At 40.6% G+C, this 14374-nt stretch overlaps 1 pseudogene; it reads right to left on the bottom strand.

Annotated features, from left to right (window-relative positions):
* Window positions 1–13395: 13395 nt before the first annotated feature.
* On the bottom strand, window positions 13396–13512 carry LOC122897726 (annotated as a pseudogene).
* Between the last annotated feature and the right edge of the window lie 862 nt (window positions 13513–14374).

The raw sequence follows: 14374 nt of genomic DNA, 5'->3' as shown, positions 1-14374 counted from the left end.
CCATATGGATTATGTACTCTAAGAACTACTCTGGACTGAAAAAAAAAAAACTGTGGAAACACAAACCACCCAGTTCTAAAGTCCCAGCTGGCACTTCTGTTCCCCATAAGTGCTCTTTTCTGTTTATGTTTCTTACACCCACACATATACATGTTTGCAGTTGGAATCTTCACCCTTGTCTCTTAAAAATTCCTTGAGCAACAAGCAGCTGAGAATGGGACTTTGCTACATTTGTGTGGGTCAGCATTCAGGCAGGCCGGGTGGGATGGCCAGCACTGCAGGCAGAAGGGCGCCAGGAGAACCCATGGGCCAGAATCTTCTCCCCCGCTGCCCTTGAGATGTGCTCATCTGCCGTCCCATTCCCTCAAGGCCCAACTTGCTGCTTCTGCAGATGCCACCCAATCTAACAAAGCAGCATTTCCCAAAGCCATATGCCTTACAGGCTGTTAACAAGAGTCCCATGAAAAGAAGAGTCCCGTGGAGGAGATGTGGGGAGTCAAAACTTTTCAAAACCTTTGATTTCCAGAGCTTTCCAGTTTAATGTTCATGGTAAATATCATAGGTGTGTCTGAGTAGTACAGATCGTTTTTGCAATGTGCTTAAATATGGAACTCTTCATATTTCATGAAGAAATCTGCAGTGTCCACAGAACTCATTTTGTGAACTATTACTAATGTTAACAGTCTAAAGGAACTTCTGAAGGTCTAATCCTATGTTCCAAGTACGGCAGGCAGGCCTCCCACGTGGCTGCTGGGGAGACTATTTTTAAATAAGTGGAACTATTGGTACATGTCAGGACCTACCACACAAGTGGTTGCCTATTTGAGCCCTGATAACGTACTCCCCTGTGACATGGTCACATTGTCACACATCTACGAGTGACAGCAATGATTTCAGGGATGATGAGACATGACAGGCAATGCAGAAAGTAGATGGAAAGTTTAAACTGTGTCATTTGGGGTTTATGAATTACAAATAGTGGCAACCCGGCAATCCCTTTAGTCTTTTTGTCCCCCACGACGTGATGATTACTTTGAGAGCAGGACCGGGCTGTACCCGGTTGTTGCCCTGGGCACTACTGACACAAGGTCGGGCACATCTGTGCCCTCGGAGTGACCCAGCGATTCAGAGATGACTAAATTCAGACATTCCTCACTTTTTGTATTTCTCCTTCCCCTTCTGCAATTCCAGTCCCCATTTTTACAGATGATCATGGGACTCTACAGAGACAGGAACCATAGAGGGCAGCCAGTCGCTGTTCGTCCCCGGTCTGGAAGCTAGCTACGTTAGGTGCATGATCAGCTCTCTGGTATTGAAAAACTCTAGTCAAACTGGCTTTGAGGCATCCTTACCACTCTGTTCCAGAGCTGCGTGACATGCATGGCTAAAGAAATCCTCTGCAATCACATATTCCATCTTGTGCAACTGTCTAGAAGCTATTGGAGGGATGGTAGCCATTTCCCTAACAGGGTCAACTTCAACCCTACTTTGCCCTAAACACTTTAGCAAAACCACCAAAGAACAAGACTTTTCTTGCTGCATAAATAGATGAAAGACATTCTCTAGAATCTCATTTCTAGTCTCATCTTAAAAAAAATACACACACACAAATATATTTGTATGCATGTTGTGTATTTATATGTGTGTTTAAGCGTACTGATATCTGCCTAATTATATAGGTTCAAGACTTTAGCCATTTTCATGTCTTTCTCCTATGAACTTTGTTCATTTAATTAGCCACTGAATTTGATCCATGCTGTTCCTGAAATGACACATGCCTTGGATCCTCTCCAAATTCCTACCATTAGTTCCTGTCTTCCTTCTCTTTCATTTAGACTGTACAGTAAACTCCAAACTAGTAGAGAGATATTTCCAAACTCCTCATCCAGTACTGCATTTGTGTGGCCCATTGTAACTGCTAACTGTCTTCCAATATGTTTTTTAATGCTCGTAACAATTTGTGGACCAGGCGCAGTGACTTGTGTGTGCAGACAAGGTCATGGTGAATGGTAAACAACTGGCTCAGTATCCCACAGCCAGTAACTTATTTGTCAACAGTCATGCTTCTCCTCACCCTCATTTTTCCCCCATGGACTTTCGATATTTTTATAAAACACAATTAAAAAAATAAAATTTAAAAGACCACTTAATGGGAACTTATGAAATGGGGAAAACAAATTTGTCTTTATATACCATTAATAAAGTTAATAACCATGAAAACCTTAAAACAAGTATTTACTCATCAAGATTAAATACATTCTACTTAAAACTAATTCATTTACACTATGAAAAAATGATGAGATACTTTTTTGTTAATTCGTAAGGGGAGGGGAAAAGAAATGTATTGCCACACAAGGGTTTTGGTATTCCTTAATTGTTGGGATTTGTGGATCTTGCCAAGGAGAACTATTTGTTCAGTGTGTCCGATGCATTTGTCTATGCTTCTCTCCCAGCACAGATGACTTTCCAGGATCCCCAATCTGCGCACCCGCCCAGACTCCACGTCCCAGTTCATATGCCTCTCCCACCCCCAAGCTTTCTCTGCTACCCTGGTTGCTGTCTGTAACTCTCCCTAGGGTGTTCATCAGATTCTAGCCTACATCATGGTTATCTAGGTATGTGTCCTCCACCCTTAGAGAATAATTCATTCATTCATTCATTCATTCATTCACTGCCTCAACAAATGGCCTTTCAGTGTAGCTACCACACCAAGCACTATTCTGGGTTTTGAAAACAGAGAGAGTAATAAGAAATAAATTCTGTTCCCAGAATGCAATCTTGTGCGAGCACATGTATCAGGGAACAGCACTGCCGTGACTGGTCCGGCGCGTTCGAGCGCAGACTCCAGTGGATACAGTGCTGTGTAGTCTTCCACCTTTCTGGTAGATCCGAGCTGTGATGCCATCATAGAGAAACCGTGCATTTCAGCCTTGCATTTAGACTCTAAGAGCTGCCTGCATGTCAAACACACGGTGCTTCTACTGAGAAACAGGTATCCCTTATATGAGCCCAGCATTCCATGAACCAATGAAAGTGTTGCTTAGACATGCCATTTCTCCCTGAATTCTTCTCTTAATTATGCAGCTCAGACTAGTAACAGTCATGGAGAAATCTTTCACAGCCAGAGTTCTTTCCCACTAAAGAACTAATTAGAACTTTCTTTAATGTTTGTATTTATATACAAGAGCGAGTTCACGTTGAAAAGTATACTGAGTTCAGCACTGATGAGAAAGGTCCACGGCATCTTTGAACAATTACAAAATCATTGTTTCAGTGCTTTGGTGCTAATCACAATTGTCAGGTCATCACTTGTATGATAAACTCTTCTGAGGGCCTCTTTCCACAGCCAGTGTACACTAAGAAAAACAAAGAGAAACTAAGGGAACAAAAGGAAAACAAATTCCAGAACTTTCAGTAGATCCTAGAAATTACAGACTCCATTATTCTGTTATGTCTTGGTCAATTCTTTCAAAGCAGGATTTGAGATGGATTTCAAGTAAGTACATAAATTATAAATAAAAATTGGAAATTGAGGTCATGGAAGGAAGTAGAAAGAAAATGTGACTCATATCTGATAGAACTAAACAAGTATACTTCTGAGCTTCCTGTTGACCAAGGCTAAAAGGGAATAATGACCAGTAACCGAGTTCTTCATAGCAGAATGGACCACATATATCTGTCTTCTCCTGGGTTGAACTCCTCAGTGGGGGATTGGATGATAGTGTTGTCATCTTTGCCTCCCAGTTTGTTCAGTTGGATCTGCCTTTCCAAGTGGAGGTATGGGATCCATCAAATTTTACTAGATTTCCTCTATAACTGAAGATAGTATTATGTTAATAGCTTATAACTGGGATGCCTTCCTTCCCTCCTGATCCCGTCATCAATTCTTCAGAGAACAGTTAGAGTGAGCCCTCCAAACGTATGAAGACCCGTGTCTTGTGTGCTCGCCATTGTCCCAAAGCTTTCAGCCACATTTAAGCATAGTCTGGACTCCCGTACTCTGATGCTCACAGCCTTAAAAGGTCTATACGCTGCCTCAGCTCCCACCTTCCTTCCCCTCCTTCAATTCTACTTGGAGCACAATGGTTATCTCTCTATTTCTGGAACACATCCTCCTCAGGGTCTTAGCTCTTGCTATTCCCCCTGCCTGGAAAGTTCTTTCCTTTGATTTTCACATACTTGCCTCTTCCTTCATTCACATTTCATGCCAATGTTAAAATCTCAGGAAGCACTTCCCTGACCATCACAGAACCAGTCAGCACATCACTTTTTAACACGTCACTAGGTCTTACTTTCTTCACCATGCCTACCATCTGAAGACATCCTGGTGCTAGCCTTTCTTTGCTTTTTCATCTGTGTCATTACATGAGCATGGAAGTCCACAAAAGCAGCCTGTGTATCTTACTTCCCTCTCCATACTCAAGGCTCAGGGCCACGCATGGCACATGGTGTGATGAATGAATCAATACACGAGAGCTAGTATACTATAAACTGGCTTTATTATAAAAAATGTATAGGGGCACCTGGGTGGTTCAGTGGTTTAAGCCTCAGGTCATGATCTCGGGGTCCTGGGATCAGGCCCCGCATTGGGCTCTCTGCTCGGCGGGGAGCCTGCTTCCCCCTCTTTCTCTGCCTGCCTCTGCCTACTTGCAATCTCTCTCTTTCTGTCAAATAAATAAATAAAATCTTTAAAAAAATAAAATTTATAAAATGGGGACACCTGGGTGGCTCAGTTGGTTAAGCTGCTGCCTTTGGCTCAGGTCCTGATTACAGGGTCCTGGGATTGAGTCCTGAATTGCCTGAATATGAACCTAAATCTCATAACTCATTACTTTCCTTTGAATATAAGAGACGGTATTAGCCAAATTATGAATTCAGGATTTAGTTGGCATGATAAGATTGATTTCTACTGACACTATTAGTGAATTGACTGACTTTACAAAAGATCCTGGGGTGACCATCAGTGGACTATTTTTCCACTGAGGTATAAGGGTTCCTATATCATATATTCTAAAATACAGGGATGATCTACTAGTAGAAATTATTCCTTAACCTCTTCAACATGTTTTCCTTCCTTGCTTGCTAAGGGAGCACCATCTCATTCAAGCATCCCTTACTCTCGGGCCACCATGTGTCTCGTGCGAGGGATGCTGAATCTCTTTTTTAGCTCCACCCACAGACCTGATCGATCCTGGGTAATACGTTAGTCCTCTCAGTGACTGGCTAGAGAATGGGTATATGACCTTATTATAGCTAATGAGAGATGAGAGGAAATCAGATAGATGCTTCTGGGAAAGGTTTACTAATTCTTCTGGAAGAGCAACAGATAAAACTGTCTCTCTGTTTTCTTTAGAAAGCTCTGGGTCTGTAGGTGATCCTAGAACTGCTGTTGCCGTCTTGCTTGAAGTACAACCAGTCATCAGGATGACCCAGGCAAGTAGTGCTGAGAACGTGGACCCTCGTTGACATCACAAAGTCACAGAATCAAACACCCTGAACATGCTACATCTATGGAAGTTTCCTTATGTGTGCTAATATTTCTCTCTGTGTTTTAAGTTGGCCCAGCTGAGATGTCCTGCTTCTGAATGCATGCCATTAAAACCTCTTATCTGATGCTACTTCCTGGATGCATTTATTTCTCATTTCTTCCAAGATCCGTTTTCAAAGTATTCCTTCCAAAAAAAAAATCATAGGGTAACTGTACTGCTACACTTGGTAACCTGATGCTCCAAAAGGAAAGCAAACAGGCTTACATTCTGAAGATCTGAGAAGAGAGATGTCCTTTATTATTTCTGCAGGCAAACCTCACAGCTGGATGGCAATATAACCAAAGATGATATCCATTAATCCTTGGGGAAAGCAATGCCTTGGCAGCTCAGGCCACTTGAATGCACACATATTTGCCAATCTTGCACACAATTCAGGAAATTTTGTCTTTAATCCATCATTTCTAATTACAATCAGATGTTCACCAGAGCAACCTAACAAATGACAGAAACTTGAAAATATAGCTTCAAAATAATAACAGATTATAATTATTTTCTTTCATCTCAATGTTTGAATTTCCTGTACTTATTCATCTCACAAATATTTATTGAGTTTCTGATATGCACTAGGTATAGGAAATATAGAAACAAAAAGGGCAAAATCAATCCCTTCAGGGGATCAGAGGCTATCATCGTGTCCGACAACTTTCTGTAATGATGAGAATGTTCTATATCTGTACTGTCCAATACAGTAGCCACTAGCCACTTGTGGCTAATGAGTACTTGAAATGTGGCTATTGCAACTTGGGGACAGAATTCTTAATTTAATTTTAATTAATTTAAACTGACATAGCCTCATGGACCTAGTGGCTACCATATTGTATGGTGCAAGTCTAGAAGGTAAAGCAGCCAAGAAATAAAAAGTGATAAAAGACTGTGATCAGTAGCACAAAAAGATTCACATAGTTCTACAAAGGTAAGTCTCCAGGAGAAGAACTCTCAAGTAATTCAGCCTGGGGCTAGAAAGCAGGAGAAGAAGATATATCCAAGGTAAGTTAACCCTTGAATGGAGACCTACAGGATAAAGAGAAGTTAATGACAGTCCACTTTGTTTCTCTGATGTTAAAATTTTTATTAGGACAATCTACTTTGTCATGAAATTAACACTCCATTTTAGCAATCTAACCATTCCTGGTTCACTAGTTTACATGACACATTTATTTCCTTGTTTCAATCATATTCACTGTATCTACACAGCTTTTCTGAATCACTCCACATTTGATCCAGAGGGATGTGGATTCAACATTTTTATGTTAAATATGTAATACAAAAACACCCACGTGCTGGTTTGAATTGGATATCTGCTAACTTACCGCTGAGTGAAAACTACCAAAATAATTTTATGTGACCCCACTCTATGTGTGTTCTGCTCTTCCAGCTTTTCTAAAGATTGATTTTCAATTTACTATTCAAAATACATATTTGGCAAAATTTTATCTCCAGTTATATAAACAGTAAGTGTGTGGAAATTCATTTTACTTCCTGTCGCCTGTAGTTCCCTGAGATAGTTGCTTTTGACCCTTCAGCTTTTTCTGAAACTATGAGGCCCACTTGCCTTCTGGATTAGCACAAAGTGCCAATCTCTGCGAATTGATTTCAGGTCCTATCATGTCCTCCATGTTCCCTAAAAACGAGCTTCTGTCTCTCTCAAAGGGGAAGAGTGGGGAATTTCTGAGTTTCTGAGTACAGCAGGCTTTAGAAGGCTAATGGGAACTGACTGGGGAAGGGATGAAGACAGATGGGGGTGGAGATCCTGCTATTTGAGAAGCACAAACACTGGGAGGTCCTAACAATGGGGAAATGGGGAATTAGTAAGTGTTGGAACCAGGTGATAGCTGTAGGAATGGAACAGCCGGAGGCGGAGGGGAGGAGACAACCAGAGGTAGAACTATCAGGTTGGGAACACATGGAATGCCGGAGAACCAAGATGACCAAGGCTTTCAAGGACAAGGCTGGACAAATAGTGTAGCCACCCGTGTAAAAAATGTGGAGGCAGAGGTGGCTTCTTTAAGGGGTGGAGTGGGGGCGCTGTTGGATGTTAGGAGCAGTGGGCTGTGGGAAATGCAAAGGCGAAGGCCAGTGATACAGAATTCAGGGATGTCATGTCCCTGAGAGACATAAAGAGATGGAAAGGAGAGGGCAGTGAGGCCAAGAGACTGGAGAGGGAGCAGCCACGAACATAAACTGATGCTCTCGGAGGTTTCCAGGACTTGAAAAGGTCTGTGGGGCCCAGGCGAAGGTACAGAATGAGTAGGCTAGAGTAGAGGGAAGCCTGCGGGGGAGGGGGGTGAGGAACCACAGGTCTCAGTGTTCCCTGAACACTGGAGACTATGCCCCAAGAGCGCATTACTCCACGAGAGGAAGCGGGATACAGTGACTAAGGCCACAGCCCCTGCCTCCATTAATGCTGTTTTGGAATCTGGACTCTGCCACTTCCTGCTAGTGTGACCCAATCATATCGTCCAATATTGGCCCAATCATATCGTCTTTCTGTGTCACGGTTTCTTTTTCTAAAATAGCAATAGCAAGGGCACCCTGTGAGCATTACTGTGACGATCGAGTCAAGCAACATATGGACGACATGGAAGACGCAGAAGGAGGCAGGTGATGTACTCAGAGCCGGGCAGCTTGGAGTGGCGGCAGGATTGGGACCAGGCCCGAGAGGTGAAGTAAAGGCAGAGGCCCGTGCTGGAGGTTGAGAAACTGGCAGACTAGTGGGCTGGGAATGTCCGCAAAAGGACTAAAGAGTGAAGGTAAGAAAGAGTGGAAGAAAGGCTGTAAGCCTTGCAAGGGGAAGACGGGTGGCATTCAAAATTTTAATATCAACACATATTATTGATCAAACAGTCGGCACTTTACTTGCCTTTACCTTATCTTCCGCTCACAATAATCCTGCAAAGGCAATGTCTTCCTTCTCTTTAGAAAAAATAAGTCAGCCCTGAAGTGTTTTATGTATGATGCCAAAGCTGCGACACATAGGATAAGAAAAAAGGGGCCCTTGGAACCTGGGCTTGTCTAGCTACCGCTACGGTGTGGGAAAACGGGAGTGGAGGCAACAGACTGGATCTCCACAGTGGACTAACTTTTGAGCTAAGACGATGATGGTGAGGGGAAGGCCAGGAGGAGAGAGGAAGAGGTAATTCTGCAAGACAAAGATAGTCAACACCAGTGCACCTATTCACAAATTAGAAGAGAACCAATTGGTTTACATGACTTTTTCATGTTATTGTGTTTACTCACTGAACCGAGAAAGCCTTTTGCTCCTCACTTTTTCCAGAGAAAAGCATAATTGTTTGGGGTGAGCTGAGTGTCTGACAATATTTTATGTAGTCTTCTCATTTCCTAGCCTGAAAACCTATTCCCCATGTAATAGTTCCATATTCCTTTCGGAATGTGTAGCATGATATGCCTCCCTTCCTTCTAGCAACCTGTCTTCTGTGATATATACTGTTTCATCCCTTCAGCAATTGGGAAATGCATTTCTGGAAGCCAGTCTCTTGGCAATTGATGCATCATTTTTCCATTAAAGAGAGTGCTCATGCCTTCAAGAAGAGTTGCAGGTTTAAAGTGTTTGGTAATGATCTCTGGTTGCTTGTCAAGCAGAATCTCTATCTGAACATGAAAATGCAACATTAATATGATTTGCAGCCCTTTCACTGGGTTCCTCATTTCCTTCAGCAACAAAGTGATTTTTGCCCCCATGCTTAAAAGCCATTACAGGTGCTTACTGGATTTGGTCTCCTTTGGAGGTACATCTCCTAAGTCTGACCCAGGAAAAAGTTAAAAATGTCCTAAATGAATAATCCCCCTACCCTGAAATCTTTTAACTCTGATTTATTCCTAAGCTGAAAGTATTCATCACTAGTTGAGCTAAAATAAACTAACTCTCATGACATATAATTAAATTACTGGCAGAAATAAAATTAAAAATTCCTCCACAGTACTTCACATAAACATCAGCAGAATAATTGAGTTGAGGTAAAATATTTTGTTGAAAGGCCCCCCAAAAAAAGCCACCTGAAAGAATTTGTTTCTCTAATCTCTGACAATGTTTAATTTTCTTTTCATGATAATTACAGAAAAAAATTCACTTGTGTGTAAAAACTTCTCTTCTTTCAACTCTTCTTTGCCTCCCTTCCTTTGCCATATCTTTACCAGAAACTAGAAATAAAAACATTAGGAAAATGTTTAAACTTTTAGCTAAATGATAGCCTCTCAAGATCTGGCTTAAAGAAATTACACATTTACACAGTATTCACAACTTTTAAATTAAAATTCTAGAAAGAAGGAGTGTTATATTTCCATTCTATCTGATTTTCATTTTAGTTGGCCCCAAAACAGACTCAAATATCCCAAAGACTTTATAAGCAGGGCACTTTAATTTGGAAGAAAAGTGATTTCTGGGCCCCCAAATAAATAGCCTTGAGGAACATAACACACACACACACACACACACACACACACACACCCCACTCAATCACTCTGCAGTTTTTCCCATTCAAGAACTTGGAAGAATGACCTTAACTCTGCTTTGCTTGGGAGTTTGTCCTTTCTGTCACTTGAAATTCCAAAATGATACAGTCACCTTGGAAGCCAGAACTGCAGTGTCCACACCACATGAAAAATTTTTAGGCCAACTGTATCAGGATTCACCACAAAATGAACAACAAGTCAATACAACCATGGTTCACAGGGCAATACATTTTTTCCTCTAAGACTTTGTGGTATCATTTTCATATTTACTTCTAAGTTTAAAAAATTCTCTTAACCACCCCTTCCCTTTTTTGTTGAACAGCAATTTTTAAATTATCTGGTGGTTTAATAAACTTCCCTTATTTTTCTCACACTCCTTTCAATTGCGGCAGTCTTTTTCAGGCCACTCTCCTTTCTAGAAGCAGATTTTAAAAAAGAAAGAAAGATTAGACTTGGATTAGAAGAAGTGGGAAATCAACTCAATTTTACTTTTTTTTTTTTTTTTTTTTTGCCACATGGACTGTGGCTGGTCCTGTAATCCCTCCGAGCCCAGGGGCCTTATCTGGAGAAGAATGACACCAATAGCTAGAGCACAAGTAGAGGCTTCACAGAAATGGTAGTTTGTGAAGAAGCCTTGTAAGTATCAAGATGGTGGATGTAGGTATTTTTTATTCAGATGCATCTCTGTTACGGTAAATACTTGACAAAAGAATGTGTTGGCATTCTCCTTCTAGGAGGAAAAGGCACTGTCTCATGTATCAGCACTCAGTACTATAAAGTGAAATGTCTTCCCACTGTAATTGCCACAGAATTCTCCTCACCATCCAGAAGCATTCTAGTCCCAGCCCCCAAAAGATTACTCTACCCCCATCATTGTGGGACCCACAGTCTACTGATAACATGTCCCTAAAACTTCAACTCCCTTCCTGACCTTTCCAAAGGAAGATAGGTTGCTCTTTGTCACACCTCCCATGACTGAGGGATGGGGAGAATGACTGGAAGGCAAAGGAACATTCCCTACTCTCTTCCGCGGTGTCTAGGTTCTTGCCCCACCATCAACATGTAATAATATTCCTCGTTTTTAAGCCTTTTTCCATATTCTTGCACAACTCTTCTTTGCCATTCACCTTTGTTCCATCCTAGGATCCTTCGCCAGGTCCTTTAAGAAACAGGGCATTTAGCATTGTCTTCCCTTTCAGTGGCTATCATCCTTTAAGGCTCTAAAACCTCCTGAAGCCCTTTCTGATACCACACCTCATAGATCCTTGTCCTTCATAGCAGTAAGTACGCAATTATTCAGCACTAACCCTCTAAGGAAGCATCATAATACACTTGACCATTTATTGCTACTAAGATCTCAAACTGTGATCTTAAACTCCTTCCTTATCATGACATCCATTTCCTTGATCCTTGATTTCTCCCTGCTTTCCCAGTGGATCATCTGTGCTCAGATGGACAGTGGCCTCCCAAATGGCAAAATAGAATTGCAGATGTGATTAAATTTAGGATTTTGAGGTGGAAGAAGGATCCCGAATTATCCCACTAGGCCCAGTATACTCATGAAGTTCTCAGACTAAGAGGGAAGTGGGAGGACCACAGTTCAGAGATTAGAGTGATATAACCACGAGCCATTGAATGTTAGAAGTCACTGGAAGCTGGAAGAGGCAAGAAACGGATGATCCCTTGGAGCATCCTGAAGAACCAGCCCTGCTGACACCATGATGTCAGCCCAGTGAAACTCATTCTGGACTTCTGAGCTCCAAAACTGTAAGATAACACATTAGTTTTTATTTGATTCACTGAGTTTGTGGTAATTTGCTACAGCAGTGATAGGAAACCAATCTACCACTCATGCAGCTGAATGGCCTTTTGACCCAGTTCTGAGCATGCCAACAGTCAATAATTTCAGTTTTGCCCATTGCTTCACCCTAGAATTCCTCTCATTAGAGACCTTCCTGGACTTCTACCTTGCCAGTCCCCAACCTTGATTGACTTCTGTCCCAATAGTGGACTTTCTCATTCCTGCTCATCAGTTTCTGAATGATGTTGGAACAGATCCCAAACTAGTTGGGAACATTTATAAATCTCTGAATTTTCTATTTTTTTTTCCTTGAAGATTTCTCACCAGTGGCTCAGTAGTAGATGCTACAAATATGTCTACTCTGTCTGGAATTCCAAACCTACCTCCACCCACTTCACCCTTGAACGAGGCTATCTTTGCTGAGAAGACTGGGATCATCTACAGCCATTCACCTTGTCTTTCATCTTCAGCTACCTTAGTTATTCCCTCTTGATTCAAAATCAGTACCCTTTGTCCTTCTCAAATCCACATCCTCTCCATGTCCCCCGGATCCCATGCCCTCTGCATATTCCCCTACGTCAATCTATTGGTTTCTGTCATTGACGCATTTTAGGAGGCTTGGTAAGCTCCATGCCTGCATGCCAGTAAGCACCATCTAAGCCACCCAGGACAAACCATTCTCTAGTTTTTCCCCTTTAGGTCTTTAGATTTCCAAAGCTAGAAAGCCCTCTCTTCTTAGTTCCTATTACCGTGTTTCCCTGCCTTCAAAATCAAGAAGTTCTCAAGTGAGAGAGAATATTCGATTGTTCTGTCTTTCAGAGACACACAGGAAACATAATAGATATAATGACATTAACAGGAATTCCCTGAGATCATTATCTTCCCTAACCCCAAATACTCTACACCAATGTCCTCATAAATATAAAATATTCTTTGTTTCATTTTGGAAAATAAAGTTACTCTGCCTGTAAGTCCTAAAGAACTGTGTCATTTATGTAACAGGCACTCGCTAAATGTTTACTGAATTCAATGGTCTAAGCAGCTCAGCTCATTGAAATGAAAGCTTTTCATGAGCTGATCATCACAGGCCCTGGAACTCTTACCCCAAAGAGCTGGATCTGCCTTCAGGTAATCATCTCTCCATCTCTGTCTCCATAAGTTGGTTACAAAATATTACTTTCATCAATGTATAAACTTTATCATATGGTTTCCCATTATTAAAAACAGAATTATGTGCCTTCTAGTGCTGACACTAATACATTCTTGTTACAGGCTTCAAAAACCTCACAATATAGTCCCAACAATTTTTGCTGCCAATTGAGGTTCATGGATGAAGAGAAAGAGGCATGAAAGGGAAAAGTTATTAAAAAATAACTGAGTTGGTGTAGATGGTAGAGATGTCAACATTTTTTGGGGGGGGGAAATCCTGTCTATTTAAAAATGTTTAACATTATTCTAGCCAAATAAATACAGAACTATACTCCTGTAGAAATATAATCCTTGTGGAAAAGATAGATTTTTTTCACATAACTATTCACTTTCTGTTTAAATTAATTGCATGTGTATATAAAGTACACAGATCTGTATTTTAAAAACATTAAATATATTAACCTCAAAAATTGTATTTTCAATTAGCAATAATCGCGCCTCGGATAAACCTCATTGGCTACGATACTGCCACTGCGCAAAGCTCAAAAATTGTATTTTCAATCTATGAATTTACACGTATGTGAAATACACAGACTATTTCAATGATATTGTCAGATTACATTTAAAGTCTCAGTTTATGAAAATATCTTAAAGAAATTACAAAAATGTTAGAATAAGAGAAACAATATGGAGTAATAAAAAGAAAATACATGTATGAGTCAGGAGGATCTAGGTTGGAATCCTTGTTGCTCACTATACAATTTTTATAAAAGTTTAATTCCCTTAATACCAAAAAATTTGGTATCACACATTCAGACAATATGAATGATAGGCCTCATTCAGTAGGGTTAATATCCAAATGTTCGATATCAAGAAGACTTATAAATGTATCTCACCACGGTTATAAATCAAAGAGCAGAGATGATTGTTCAGGAGATGTACAATGTCTGGAAAATAAAGAACTCCTAGTGAAACTCTAACATAACAGGAAAATGGATTGAAATGAATAGGTCTATAGTGTTACAGATGTAAAATATAGATGTTTAATGTGTTTGCCTCAAAATAATTTGGCCTAAAAAGGAAGATGCATTCCCAAAGTGAAACACGAGTACCTTTTAATATCAAACTTTTATTATTTGAAGAGAAAAAAAGGTATATATAATTTGGAAATAAAGAAATAAAATTTTTTTAAAACTTGGGAAAATAATAATGTAATTCTCACCTCCCAGGGCTATTGTAGGGCTTAAATAAGTCACAATCTCTCCAAAAACATAGGTTTCCCTTCTTCCTTCTGTTCAAGTATCTAATTCTTTATTCCCCAAAAGTGCCTAACAAAATGCTTTGAACAAAGCAGACATTCAGTAAATGTTTGCTAAGTAGATCAATGTCTTGGAAATCATTTAAC

The sequence above is a fragment of the Neovison vison genome, chromosome X (genome assembly GCF_020171115.1).
Source record: "Neovison vison isolate M4711 chromosome X, ASM_NN_V1, whole genome shotgun sequence".
Classification (NCBI taxonomy): Eukaryota; Metazoa; Chordata; class Mammalia; order Carnivora; family Mustelidae; genus Neogale; species Neogale vison.
Note: the sequence above shows the minus strand (reverse complement) of the source record. Positions and strands in the feature narration are given on the sequence as shown.